This window comes from Mobula hypostoma, chromosome 5, assembly GCF_963921235.1.
Source record: "Mobula hypostoma chromosome 5, sMobHyp1.1, whole genome shotgun sequence".
In the NCBI taxonomy this organism is placed as follows: Eukaryota; Metazoa; Chordata; class Chondrichthyes; order Myliobatiformes; family Myliobatidae; genus Mobula; species Mobula hypostoma.
Window position 1 is genome coordinate 86,842,516 of NC_086101.1, and position 13,814 is coordinate 86,856,329.

At 39.7% G+C, this 13,814-nt stretch overlaps 1 protein-coding gene across 3 annotated transcripts in view; it reads left to right on the forward strand.

Annotated features, from left to right (window-relative positions):
* Positions 1 to 13,814, forward strand: part of LOC134346855 (low-density lipoprotein receptor-related protein 1-like) — a 2,119,020-nt gene that overhangs the window by 902,955 nt on the left and 1,202,251 nt on the right. The window contains exon 1 of one of the 3 annotated variants that reach the window (XM_063048630.1): positions 7,330 to 7,613. The exons of the other annotated variants lie outside the window; for them this stretch is intronic. The gene's annotated coding sequence lies outside the window, so the exon portion shown is untranslated. Of the gene's footprint in view, positions 1 to 7,329; positions 7,614 to 13,814 lie in introns of those variants that run through there. 3 annotated transcript variants of the gene reach the window in all.

Here is a 13,814-nt window from a genome sequence, read left to right on the forward strand (position 1 = left end):
GGTTCTATTTGAAACACTGGCTAATATACAATTTTGAATCTTTTATTTAGAACTGGGAATGATTTTTTTTGGAGCAGTACAGCCTTGATAGAAGAATCATGTAACACAGCGACATCATATTTATGTGTAGCATATGGACATCATAGACAAGTAACTCCATGTAGTTTTTAAATATTGATAAGCAGGCATATGGGATTAGATTTTGTAAAAGACTAGCGCATGAAGTTTTAGCGATTCTGTAGCATTTAATTGAAATTAGCTCTGGCACAGAAATAGCAATTCCATTTAAGTAAAAAGGGAGCAGTTAAGTATTAAATAGTTCGAAACATATTTTGACAACATCTGTGTGTTTAATGACTGTGTGTATGTGCGTGCACACATATTTGCTATCTTTATGCGCCTGATATCTGACTTTCAAAGAAGTTTAGCGGGCTTATCATGTATTTTAATGTTATCATGTCTCCTGAAATCCATATTGGCTTTTAGTAATTTAGAAAGTACAGTTAATGATGTACATTGGAAAGAGGTATCATGAAACGACAAAAATATTGAAAACTGGAATTTATGCCAAAGTGGGTAAGAAGCTGTAAAATTTTGGTGATTTGAATCAAAGCTGTGCTATCTGCAGTTGATACAATAGAGAACATAATACAGGTATAGCAGAATATTGCAGATAGAAATAAATATGGATAAACACAAGAGATTCTGCAGATGCTGAAAATCCAGTGTAACTCTTGAAAAATCAGGGCATCCAGTTCATCGGAACCAGGGGAGACAGAGTGACTTATTAAACAGGATTATGATGGAATAGGATAAGGATAATCATTCCAAGAATTGAGCAGTCCCAAACACAAAGGGACTATGTACATTAATGTAGTAGCTGGAACTTTGAAATAACATGCAACAAAAACGGCCACAATAATTTATAAGCCAAGGAATATGCTGACAGATTTAATGACTGGAGCAAGGAAAACACAGCATTATATCAGTGGGTGAAGGGAAGGGAATCTGAGGAATATTGAGATATTAGAGACTAAAGATACTGGAATCTAGGGCAATATATAATACACTGGAAGAGCTCAGTGGGCCCAACAGCATCAAGCAGAGGAGGAAACAAATTGATGAAATTCTGGGCCAAACACTGCATCAGGACTAAGAGTGGAGGGGAGAGATTGCCAGCACAGAAAGCAGAAGGGGGATGTAAGATGGTAGTAGTGCCAACTGGGAGGTGACTGGTGGTGGAGTTTGAAGACAATGGCTGGTAAGTGAAAGATGGAATGAACCGACATATATCTCCATGCAGCAGCTGTCTCCTGCTTTCACACTCCTCTCCCCCCACCTTGCTCCATCTGTTGTCTTTACTTTTTCCTCTCTTTCTATCTGCTTCCACCTGTTGTTCGCTTGCCACTGTCTTCCAACTGTACTCCCCAACTCATATACTATAATTCCCAGCAAATAAACCCCATTACATTTGCCCGAGTATGTTCATATTGATTACATTTTAGGTATTTTCTGATAACTTGTGATGATCACCTGTAATTTATTTATTATGTTTACGTAGACAAGATTTTAATTTTATTCTGATCAACTGTGATGATTGTCTATCACTTAAGACACTAAAGTTAAGTGTAAAGCATTCTTTGGCTCTTGAAGGACTTTAAAGTTAATATTGATAAGAATATCTTGAAGCTGTGTCAGAGGATAAATCTAACATCAAATCATAATGCAAGGAAAGGGTGCCCTGACAGAGATAATGTATATGAGATCATGATGGCCATTGTCAAGGTGAATCCAAGTAGTCTTCTCCCAGGGAGGGGGTACTAAATACAATTAATATTAAGATCAGAGGGTTATGGGTGTTTGAAATGAACTGCCAGAAATAGGGGTTGAGACATTAGCTGTCACAATGGGGTGCTGGGGACAGTCCCACATGCGAGACACAGACAATGAAGTACAAGGAACAGGACTTGACTGGAGCAGGGACATGACAGGATACAGGCATGGAGCAGGGACAAGAACACAGACTCGGGCAAGGGAAAGCGGGATCAGGACTAGAAACCATGGACTAGGAGACAAGGCATCGACTCCTAGCCAAAGACTGGACAAGGACCCAGAACCTGGGTCTTGCCTCAGGCTTGGACCCCAGAACCAGGCAAGGATGTGACATGGTTTCAGGACAAGACGTGGCTGGGGACTAGAGGCCTTACCTTGGAGGCCGGCTGGGGTCTTGGTTCTTGAGTCTGGAGCTTGGAGGCCGGCTGGGGTCTTGGGCCTTGAGCTTGGAAGCTGGGGATTTGAGGCTTGTGTTCTTGGAGCTTGGTTTGGGATCCTCGAGGCTGGGGTACTTGGAGCTTGGCTGTGGGGTCTTTGAGGCTTGGGCTCTTGGAAAGCCCTGTATTTGTCAACATGGAGCGGACAGCGAGTTGCTATATTGAGTGGGTGCAAACAATGTTGGGAATGGTGAGGGTGGAGTGCTGTGGGAGGGGTGTGGGGCAGGTGGTAGAGAAGGAGTGCTAGGGGCAGGGGGTGGAGTGGGTGCAGATACACACAGTCCCGAGACACCAGGCAAGGTTATTTGATTCCAAACAATTGATGTATTGATCTTCTCTCCCTTCCCCTTTTCCCAATCATGATTCCCCTCTCCCTGCCTCCTTCCCATTGTACAATAGAGATCAATATCAGAATCAGGTTTGTCATCAGTCAACTATGTCATGAATTCTTTTGCAGGAGCAGTAATACAATGCAATACATAAAATTGCTCTAGTACTGTGCAAAAGTCTTAGGCACCCTGGCTATATATAAGTGCGGATATGGCCTTACTGTTATGAAGTCCAGTATCCAATTGCAGAGGGAGGAGCTGAGACCCAGCGAGGACAGTTTCTCCACCAGTTTCTGGGGTATGATGGTGTTGAACACTGAACTGATCTATAAACAGCAGTCTCACATATGAGACCCTATTTTCCAGGTGGGACAGGACAGAGTGGAGGGCAGAGGTTATTGCATCATCAGTAAATTAATTCAAGCGATAAGCGAACCGAATGGCATGAATGGCAGCGATGCTTCACTCTCAGATGAACTCAATGTATTCTATGCAGCTTTGAAAGGGAGAACACAGCTACAGCTGTGAAGATCCCTGCTGCACCTGATGACCCTGTGATCTCCGTCTCAGAGGCCGATGTTAGGCTATCTTTAAAGAGAGTGAACCCTCGCAAGGTGGAATGTCTCAATGGAGTACCTGGTAAGGCTCTGAAAATCTGTGCAAACCAACTAGTGGAAGTATTCAAAGACATTTTCAACCTCTCACTGCCATGGACTGAAGTTCCCACTTGCTTCAAAAAGATAACAATTATACCAGTGCCTAAGAAAAATAATGTGGGCTGCCTTAATGATTTTCGCCCGGTAATACTCACATCAGCAGTGATGAAATGCTTTGAAAGGTTGGTCATGACTGGACTGAACTCCTGTCTGAGCAAGGATCTGGACCAATTGCAATTTGCCTATCGCCACAATGGATCAACAGCAGATGCAATCTCAGTGGCTCTCCTCACTGCTTTAGACCACATGGACAACACAAACACCTACGTCAGAATGCTGTTCATCAACTGTAGCTCAGTATTTAGTATTATCTTTCCCACAATTCTGACTGAGAATTTGCAGAATATGGGCCTCTGTACCTCCCTCTGCAACTGGATCCTCGACTTCCTAACTGGAAAACCACAATCTGTGCAGATTGGTGATAACATATCCTCCTCGCTGATGATCAACACTGGCACACCTTAGGGGAGTGTGCTCTACTCTCTACATTCACATGACAATGTGGCTAGGCATAGCTCAAATACCATCTATAAATTTGCTGACAATACAACCATTATTGGTAGAATCTCAGGTGGTGACAAGGGGGCATACAGGAGTGAGATATGCCAACTAGTGGAATGGTGCCGCAGCAACAACCTGGCACTCAACATCGGTAAGATGAAAGAACTGATTGTGGACTTCAGGAAGGGTAAGATGAAGGAGTACATACCAATCCTCATAGAGGGATCAGAAGTGGAGATAGTGAGCAGCTTCAAGTTCCTGGGTATCAAGACCTCTGAGGATCTAACCTCATCCCAACATATTGATGTAGTTATAAAGAGGGCAAGACAGTGGCTATACTTTATTAGGGGTTTGAAGAGATTTGGCATGTCAACAAATACACTCAAAAACTTCTATAGTTGTACCATGGAGAGCATTCTGACAGGCTGCATCACTGTCTGGTATGGGGGTGTGGGGTTACTACTGCACAGGACTGAAAGAAGCTGCAGACGATTGTAAATCTAGTCAGCTCCATCTTGGGTACTAGCCTACAAAGTACCCAGGACATCTTTAGGGAGCAGTGTCTCAGAAAGGCAGTGTCCATTATTAAGGACCTCCAGCACACAGGGCATGCCCTTTTCTCACTGTTACCATCAGGTAGGAGGTACAGGTGTCTGAAGACACACACTCAGCAATTCAGGAACAGCTTCTTCTCCTCTGCCATCTGATTCATAAATGGACTTTGAAGCTTTGGACACGACTTCACTTTTTTTTTAATATACAGTATTTCTGTTTTTTCACATTTTAAAAATGTATTCAACATACATGATTGATCTACTTGTTTATTTATTATTATTTTTTTTTTCTCTCTGCTAGATTATGTATTGCATTGAATTGCTGCTGCTAAGTTAACAAATTTCTCGTTACATGCCGGTGATAATAAACCTGATTCTGATACTGGAAAGGGTCCAATGCAGCCGGGAAAAAGGCTTTAATGTGCTCCATGACCAGCTGCTCAAAGGATTTCATCACGGTTGATATTAATATCCCCAGACAATAGTCATTTAGGCAGTTTATTGTCAACTTCTCTGACACTGGAATGCTGGTTGCCACCTTGAAAACCAAGGGAGCAGTGGATTGTTCCAGAAAGATGTTGAATGTAACCATCAGCATCAGTAAGAATTGCAAAAGAAAGAAAACAAGTTAATTTAACAAAGGGGTGCTGTTGTAGTGTGGTGGATTGACCTCTGAGGCCAGGTAGCAACTCTCAGCCATCTCCTTGTACCTACCCCTTGAAGAGGACCCCACTCCAGACCATCAGAAAACTGTCTCCGACACCATAACTTACCTCATCAACTCTGGATAACTCCCAGCCACTGCCATCAAACCCATAGTTCCCTTACCCACACTGCTTGCTTCTACCTCCTACCCAGGATTCACAAAGATGACTGACTGGGTAAGCCCATTGTCTCTGCCTGCTCCTGCCCCTCTGACTGCATATCCTCATACTGCATTCTATACCCCTTGGTTCAGTCCCTTCCCACCGACATCCATGACATTTCTCTTGCTCTTGATCTCCTCACTAACTTTCAATTTCCTGACCCCAGCCTCTTCATTTTCAGCATGGATGTCCAGTCCCTATACACTCCTATCCCCATCAAGAAGGCCTTAAAGCTCTCCATTTATTTTTCAATAAAAAAACTAACCAGTTCCTCTCCACCACCAACCTCCTCCATCTGGCAGACCTGCTCCTCACACTCAACAATTTCTCCTTTGGCTCCTCTCAGTTTCTCCAGATTCGTGGGTAGCCATGTGCATACACATGGGCCCCAGCTATGATTGCCTTTTTGATGGTTGTGTAGAACAGTCTATGTCCAAACCTTCCCCAGTAATGCTCCCAACTCCACCTGCGCTACATTGACAACTGCATTGACACTGTCTCATGCATCCATGATGAATTTGGCATTTTCATCAGCTTTGACTTTAACTTCCACCATGCCCTTAAATTCACTTGGTCCATCTCTAACACCTCACTCCCCTTTCTCAATCCATCTGTCTCCATCCCTGGAGACCAACTGTCTACTAATATCTTTTATAAAATAACCAATGCCCATGGCTATCTTTACTATACCTTTTACCAACCTGCCTTCTGGAAAAGTGCTATTCTCTTTTCCCAATTTCTTCATCTCCATCACATCTGTTCTCAGGAGGAGGCTTTCTTTTCCAGGACATCAATGATATCCTCCTTCTTCAAAGAACAGGGTTTCCTTTCCTCAACCATTGATGTTGTCTTCACCTGGACATCCATGCTCAACCCATCTTCCCACCACTTTCAAGTAATAGTGTTTCTCGTGTTCTCACCTACCACTCCATGAGCCTCCACATCCAACACACCATTCTCCACAACTCCTGCCATCTCCAAAGGGATCCTACCACCAACCAAATTTTTACCTCACTTCCATTCTCTGCTTTCTCCAGGGATTCCCCCTGTCTATTCATCCCTCCCCTCTAATCTCCCACCTGGCTCTTATCCCTGCAAGCGGCCAAAGTGATACACTTGTGCATTTACTTCTACTCGCACCTCCATTTGGGACCCTAAACAGTTCTTCTAGGGGAGCAATACTTCTCCTGTGATTCTTCTGGGGTCGCCTATTCGATCTGGTGCTCCCAATGCAGCTTCTTAGAGCACCTCCCCTCCATCCACCAGAAGGACTTCCTGGTGGCCAAACATTGTAATTCTGATTCCCCTTCCCATTCTGACATGCCAGTCCATGGCCTCTTCCTGTGCCACGAAGTGGCCACCCTCAAGGTGGAAGAGCATCACCTTATATTCTGCCTGTGTAGCCTCCAATCTGATGGCATGAATATCGATTTCTCCTTTTGGTATCTTTTTTTCTCTCCTCCTCTCTTCTTCTATTCCCCATTCTAGCCTCTTACTTCTTCTCACCTGCTTATCACCTCCCTCTGGTGACCCTCCTCCTTCCCTTCCTCCTATCAGATTCCTTCCTCTTCAACCCTTTACCTTTCCCACCTTCCTGGCTTCACCTATCACCTTCCAGCTATCCTTCCCCCCCCCCACCTTTTTAATCTGGCCTCTTCCCCCTTCCTTTCCAGTCCCGAAGAAGGGTTTTAGTCCAAAATGCTTACCATGGATTCATTTCCATGGATACTGCCCGACCAGCCAATTTCCTCCGGCATTGTTTGTGTGTGTTGCTTTGGACTTCCAGCAAGAGCAGAATTTCTTGTGTTTAAGTTAATATTAAGATATTAAGTTGCTGTGTGTGTGTGTGTGTGTGTGTGTGTTTATCTGTCTCTTATCTGGTGATTGGTGTGTGGGGGATAGAGGGTGGCTGTTGGCAGACTAGAACCAAGAGAATATCCTTGAAAGGAGATCACAATGTTGCCATGAGGATAAACTCCTAAAGAAATGATGTGTTTGTTACATTACAAAGTGAGTAATAATATAAACAAAGAACATGACCAAAAACCTATGAGCTGGAGTTCGAAATTCAGAACACAGATGAATGTAAAAGTGGCAAATTGTAGAATACAGAATGATAAGCAGGAAGTGTAAAATAGATCCATTGTTACAGATGGATAACCTCTGGCCATACTGGCCAGTTCAGATACAAACTGTGAGAGCAAGCTGCCTGAAGCTGCTGAATTTAATATTGCAACACAATGGACTGCAGATACAGCTAATCTGGAGCAACAACACAAAAAGCCGGAGGAGCCCAGCAGTATCTGTGGAGGAAAGCAGACAGTCAACATTTCAGGCCGTGAACCTTCTTCAGGACTGGAAAGAAACAGGGGAGACGGTAATTATATGGAAAGGCGTGGAGCTAAAACTGGCAGGTGATAGGTACATATGTACCTATGTAGAGTGAGGTGATAGCATATGAGGGAGGGAGAGAGTGGTGTAAGAAGCTGGCAGGTGAAAATCACAAAGGGGGTGAAGAAAATAGAATCTGATCGGAGAAGAGAGTGGATGATGGAACAAGGGGAAGTAGGTAAGGAGAGTAACAGGTGGGAATGGGAATAATGTCAGAATTCAGTATTGAGCCTGGAAGGTTACATTGTGCCCATGTGGAATTGAGGTGTTAGAACATAAAATGTAGAACAGTGGAGCATAGGAATAGGCCCTTCAGCTCACTATGCCTGTGGTGATATGATGCCAACTTAAGCTATGCACATCTGCTTCCACATGGTCTATATCCTTCTATTCCCTGCCTGTTCATATACCTTACTCCTTTGTCCTTCAGTAGTCATACCTTCTTCCCTTGTTAATCTTTTTTCCAATATATGTATAAAATGTCTTGGTATTCGCTTCAGTCTTACTCACCAAAGACATTTCCCTCCAGATTACCTGTTTAATTTATTTCCCGCTTCCAAGTTCAGCTTCCTGAACCTTATATATGATTTATTTTCCTTTTTAACAGAATTTGCAACATCTCTCATCATCCAAAGTTCCTGAACCTTGTCATTTGCGTCTTTCTTCCTCAGAGTAACATGCTGGTCCAGATTTCTGATCAGCAAGTCTTTATAAGAACTCAACACATGCCAGATGTGGACTGACTCAAAAACAGCTGCTCCCAATGTACTCTCCCTAGTTCCTATTTAACATTGCAATTAGCCTTCTCCCTCATTAGCATTTCCCCCAAACGTCTTATCTTATCCTTATCCATAAATATCTTAATGATATCTATACCCAAAATCGCCTCTCAGTGAAACTCCAGGCTCATTTATCAACACAATACCTAGAATGACTCCTTCGCTGGTTGGACTACCTATATACTGTTTCAAAAAACCCTTCTGGAAATTCATAATAAAATTCTGCCTCATCTAAGCTCCAGGCACTAAGGTAGCTTCAGTCAATGTTGGGGAAATTATAATCACCCATAATAATAACTCTGCTGAATTTACATCTTTAGTAGCTAGTCATGCGTGTTGGGCTGGAAAAGCCTGTTGCTGAATCTCTAAATAAAATTTGCAAACAATTATCAATCCAGGAAAGTTACACCAGTGAAGAACTGACAAACCTGAACTATGTAACACATCTAAAGGCAAGAGTATTCAGCTAAACTGAGTTCTCTCTTAATTGGACTAATCTCTTTTAAAACGATGCTGTATTTCAGCAGTGAAACTAACTATATTATAATAACTTCAGTGTAATAGTTCTAGTTTCTGAAATCTGGCAATATTATTTCGCACTGAGCAATTTTGATAATGTAATTCATGATCTTATTCATTTACTTCTTCTTAGAGTGTTCATTGGAAGTAAAACAAGCCTAACACTGTGATTAGGACCCATTAAGATAGCAAAAAAAAATCTATACAATTATCTTTCATAAAGTTTATTCAACTCCAGTACTCAGAATTCACAGCATTATAGTATCAGGATCAGCTGCTTCGTAGGAACTGTCATAAACTGATAAAGTTTATAATTTCCAAGGCTGCATGTCAATTTCTCAGTTTTGAAGATAGCTTTAGCAGTACAGAAATTACTTTCTATGTTTAAAATACAAAAGGAATCTCTGACTGATACTGTACCCAACATAAATTTAGTGATGAGTAAGATTAAAATGCATGACTATATGGACAAGGTCAATGATAAACTTCATGCACTGTATGGATTTAATATTTCACATATGTTCAATGTTACTGTTTCCAAACACTACCAATCAAATCTGATCATATATATGAAGACATAAAGTTTACTTTATTATGGGATAATATTTTACCCACATTAAAGGTAATTATGCAGCATGGATTTGGCTGTACAGTACTGTGCAAAAGTCTTAGGCGCATGTAAAAGATTTGTAAAGTGAAGATGCTTTCAAAAGTAATGAAATGAAAAGTTTATAAATATGAATACAATTACCATAAAGAGCAAAAAACAGTAAAAAAAAACTAAATCAAATCTATCACAAATATCTACCAATTTTTAGCAGGATCCTACTCCCACCACAAACAAGAGAAAATCTGCAGATGCTGGGAATCTGAGCAACACACGCAAAATGCCAGAGGAACTCAGCAGGCCAGGCAGCATCTATGGAAAAGAGTACATTCGATGTTTCGAGCCAAACAATCCTGCCGAAGGGTTTCAGCTCAAAACATTGACTGTACTCTTTGTCATAGATGCTGCCTGGCCTGCTAGGTTCCTCCAGCATTTTGTGTGTGTAAATCAAATGTATATTTGGCATGACCACCCTTTGCCTGTAAAACAGCATCAATTCTCTTAGGTACACTGTCGTTCAGACTTAAAGAAAATTAGCTGGTTGGTTGTTCCAAGTATCTTGGAGAACTTGCCACAGTACTTTTGCAGACTTTGGCTGTCTCACTTGTCCCTCCAGACAATTTCAGACAGCCTCAATGATGTTGAAATCAGGACTCTACGGAAGTCATAGCATCTGAAACCATATAACAAATGTTGGGCGCCTAAGACTTTTGCAAAGTACTATAATATTAAACCTGAATAATCAATTCTGTCTCAGCCCATTTGAAGAGATCTACAAATAGGAAGTTCCTGATTCCTGATGAACAAAAGACAGCCATCAGTGCACTGTGCTACTTTATATTCATTGCTTTTGACCAGCATAACCTAAAAACTTAGCAAGCTTAAATAGGTTCCACAGTAACATCTGAGAAACCAAAGATACTAGAAGATCAGACTGTCGATAACTATGGACTGAAAACAGAAGAATCTCCAACTCCACACATTTGGAAAGATGAAGACAATATTTCACATATTAGACAAGAAAAATGGAGAAAAACTTTTATAATTCCCCAGTCCCCAAACATTTAAGTTGTCATAAAATTTGTCTTTCTAAAAGCCACTTGTTAATGGAAAGGACCTCTCTGAGAAAAAACAAAATCTGGTTCAGTTTCCCAAGCATATGTTCAACATTCTAATAATTATTCCTGTTTTTCCATGATACTGAAAATTGTTTTTGTCAAATGCTGTCAGTTCATCCTTTGTGACTTGTGTGGAAAAAACAACTCATGAACTTCCTGATGTACGTTGGTTCCTAATTAAGCAACAATAATTTTTGAGTATTGAATTTTGTTTACACAGACTGGCACAAACATGCTGCCCTGCCACTAATCAACCTACACTACCCCAACCAACCTCAAACTATTCATCTGTGTAATCTTTTGAACTACAGCCTATTGTGATACTGTATTGTCATTTATGCAGATTTGGCCCTCTGACCATTCCTGAGTTTAACTACTTGACCATTATTGGACTGCTTTTAAATGTCAAATTCTCAACCTTCTGAATTCCTTCTCCACTCAAACCATTTTTCTCTTTTAAATTTAAATCTGTCTCAAAATTTAGATCTCTTGTTTCAAATTTCATAATGCAGTTTCCAGTCAAATATTCGTGGGTACGCTTCTCTTTCTTTCTTTAAATCTTTTTATTGTGGGTACGCTTCTCCTCACAGATTTAAGCATTCTGTAGCATTGTACAAAACATTGATTAGACTGCAGTTAGAGTATTGTTTCGGTCAATACTTTATAGGTAGCAATGCAGAGAGTGGAGGAGAGATTCATCAAGATGTTGCTTGGAAAGGAAGGTTGTAGTTATAAGGATAGATGGAATATGTTTGGTTCATTCTCACAAAAACATAGCTGTCTGAGTGGCAACCATATTATAAAACAATTAGGAACATAGATAGAACAGAGTCCTTTTCCTAGGGTAGAGCATTCAAGAACTAGAATTCAAATTGTTTCAGGTGAGAGTAGACAAAAAGAAAGATGTGAAGAGTAAATTTTTCACTTAGAGAATGGTGGTGATCTGGACGAGTTGCCCGAGGAGATTGTGGAGGCATTTAAAATTATAATGTTTAATAAACATTTGGACATGTACCTAGATAGGAAATATCTGGAGGAAAACAGACCTAATGCATTTCCTCAGTACTAAACAATAAGCTTCAAAATCTGGGCGTTTGTACCTCCCTCTGCATCTGGAACCTTGACTACCCATCTGAAGACCATATTCTGTGTGGATTGGAAAAAAAAATCTCCTTCTCACTGTCAATCAACGCAGGTGAACTTCAAGGGTGTATGCATAGCCCTCTTTTTAAACTCATGACTGTGTGGCTAGGCACAGCTCAAACAGTATCTATAGTGGTGTTGCAACAACAACCTTACACTCAGCATCAGTAAGACCATCTTTCTTTTTAAATCTTCTAATTAATTATTATTGAAAATCAACAACAGAGAAAAATACATCAAAATAATCAAATTACATATCCATATGTAGAATAAGAGTTAAACTATCAACCAGGCTGAACAGTATATCAATAATAATCATAAAACAAAGTATTAAAGCTTCTTTTTATGGAAAAAAAGAAAGAAAGAAAAAAGGAACCCCTACTAACTAAAACAGAGAAAACCCCTAATAACTAAAAAAAAGGGGGAAAAAAACCCATTTGGAGCACAACCCCGGAACTATGCGCTATACAAACTTCCATAAAAAAAAGACATCAAACAGCCAACCAAATCCATATACTCAAGCATCAGAAAAGGACCATCTTTATTAACTCAAGTCAAATGATAATAACCAGCAAAAGAACCCCACCTTTTCTCGATCAAATTTAGGATCAAAAGTTCGACTTCTATTTTTTTCTAAACTAAGACGTAACATCACCTGAGAGAACCATTGTATCAAAGTGGGAGCAGAGGCATCTTTCAATTTTAATAAAATAGCCCTTCTAGCCAATAATGTGACAAATGCAATTATGTATTGGTCAGATATAGAAATACCGTGAATATGTTGAGGAATTATACCAAACAAAACTGTCAATTTATTAGGTTGTAAATTGATTTTTAAAGCTTTAGGAATTGTAGAAAAAATAGATTTCCAAAATTGTTTCAATGCAGAGCACGACCGAAACATATGTGTCAATGTAGCTATCTCAGTTTTGCATCTATCACACTGAGTACTTACATTAGGAAATATTTTAGACAATCTCTCCTTTGTCAAGTAATAATGATGTACAATTTTAAATTGAATTAGAGAATGACTGGCACAAATCGAAGAAGAGTTAACCAGCTTCAAAATTCGCAACCAATCCTCTGTTATCAAGGTCATATTAAGCTCTCTTTCCCAATCTTGCTTAATCTTAAATAATGGATAATTATCCTGTCGTAATAGTAAATTATAAATTTTCACAATAAAACCTTTCACTAAAGGGTTCATTTTTAAAATAATGTCTAACAGGTCAGAGTCTTGTATATATGGAAAATTACTTAAATATTCTTGTAAGAAATGTCTGACCTGAAGATATTGCAAAAAATGTGAATATGAGAGAGAGTACTTAGTTACTAATTTCTCAAAGGACATCAATTGACCTTCTTGAAACAAGTCCATAATGGAAAAAATTCCTTTATTCCTCCAAAGAGAAAAGGTAGGATCACTAAGTGAAGGTATAAATAAATAGTTTTGATAAATTAAACCAAATAGGTTAAATTTTTTAAGATTAAAAAATTACCAGATTCGTAATGATTGATTAATCATAGGATTTACATTTAGAATAGAAATTTTGGCTAATTGTACAGATAAAGGAGCTCCTAATAACGAAGTTAAATGAAATTATTTCACAATTTTCAATTCCAAATCAACCCAAGATGGTCGTTCCTTTTTATCGGTCCAATATAACCAAGAACACGCATAATGTATATTAACCGCCCAATAATACATTCTTAAATTAGGCAAAGTAAAACCTCCATCCTTTTTTAATTTTTGTGAATGACATTTTCCAATTCTTGGTCTTTTATTATTCCAAGCAAAAGATGAAATAATAGAGTGAACCTGAGCAAAAAACTTCTTAGTTAGAAAAATAGGAATGTTTTGAAATACATATAAAAATTTTGGTAAAATCATCATTTTAACTGCATGAATTTGACCTACTAATGAAAGTGTAAGTGGATTCCATCTAGAAAAAAATTGCTTCATAAAATCCACTAAAGGAACTAAATTAGCTCTATAAACGTCTCCATAATTTTTAGTGGTG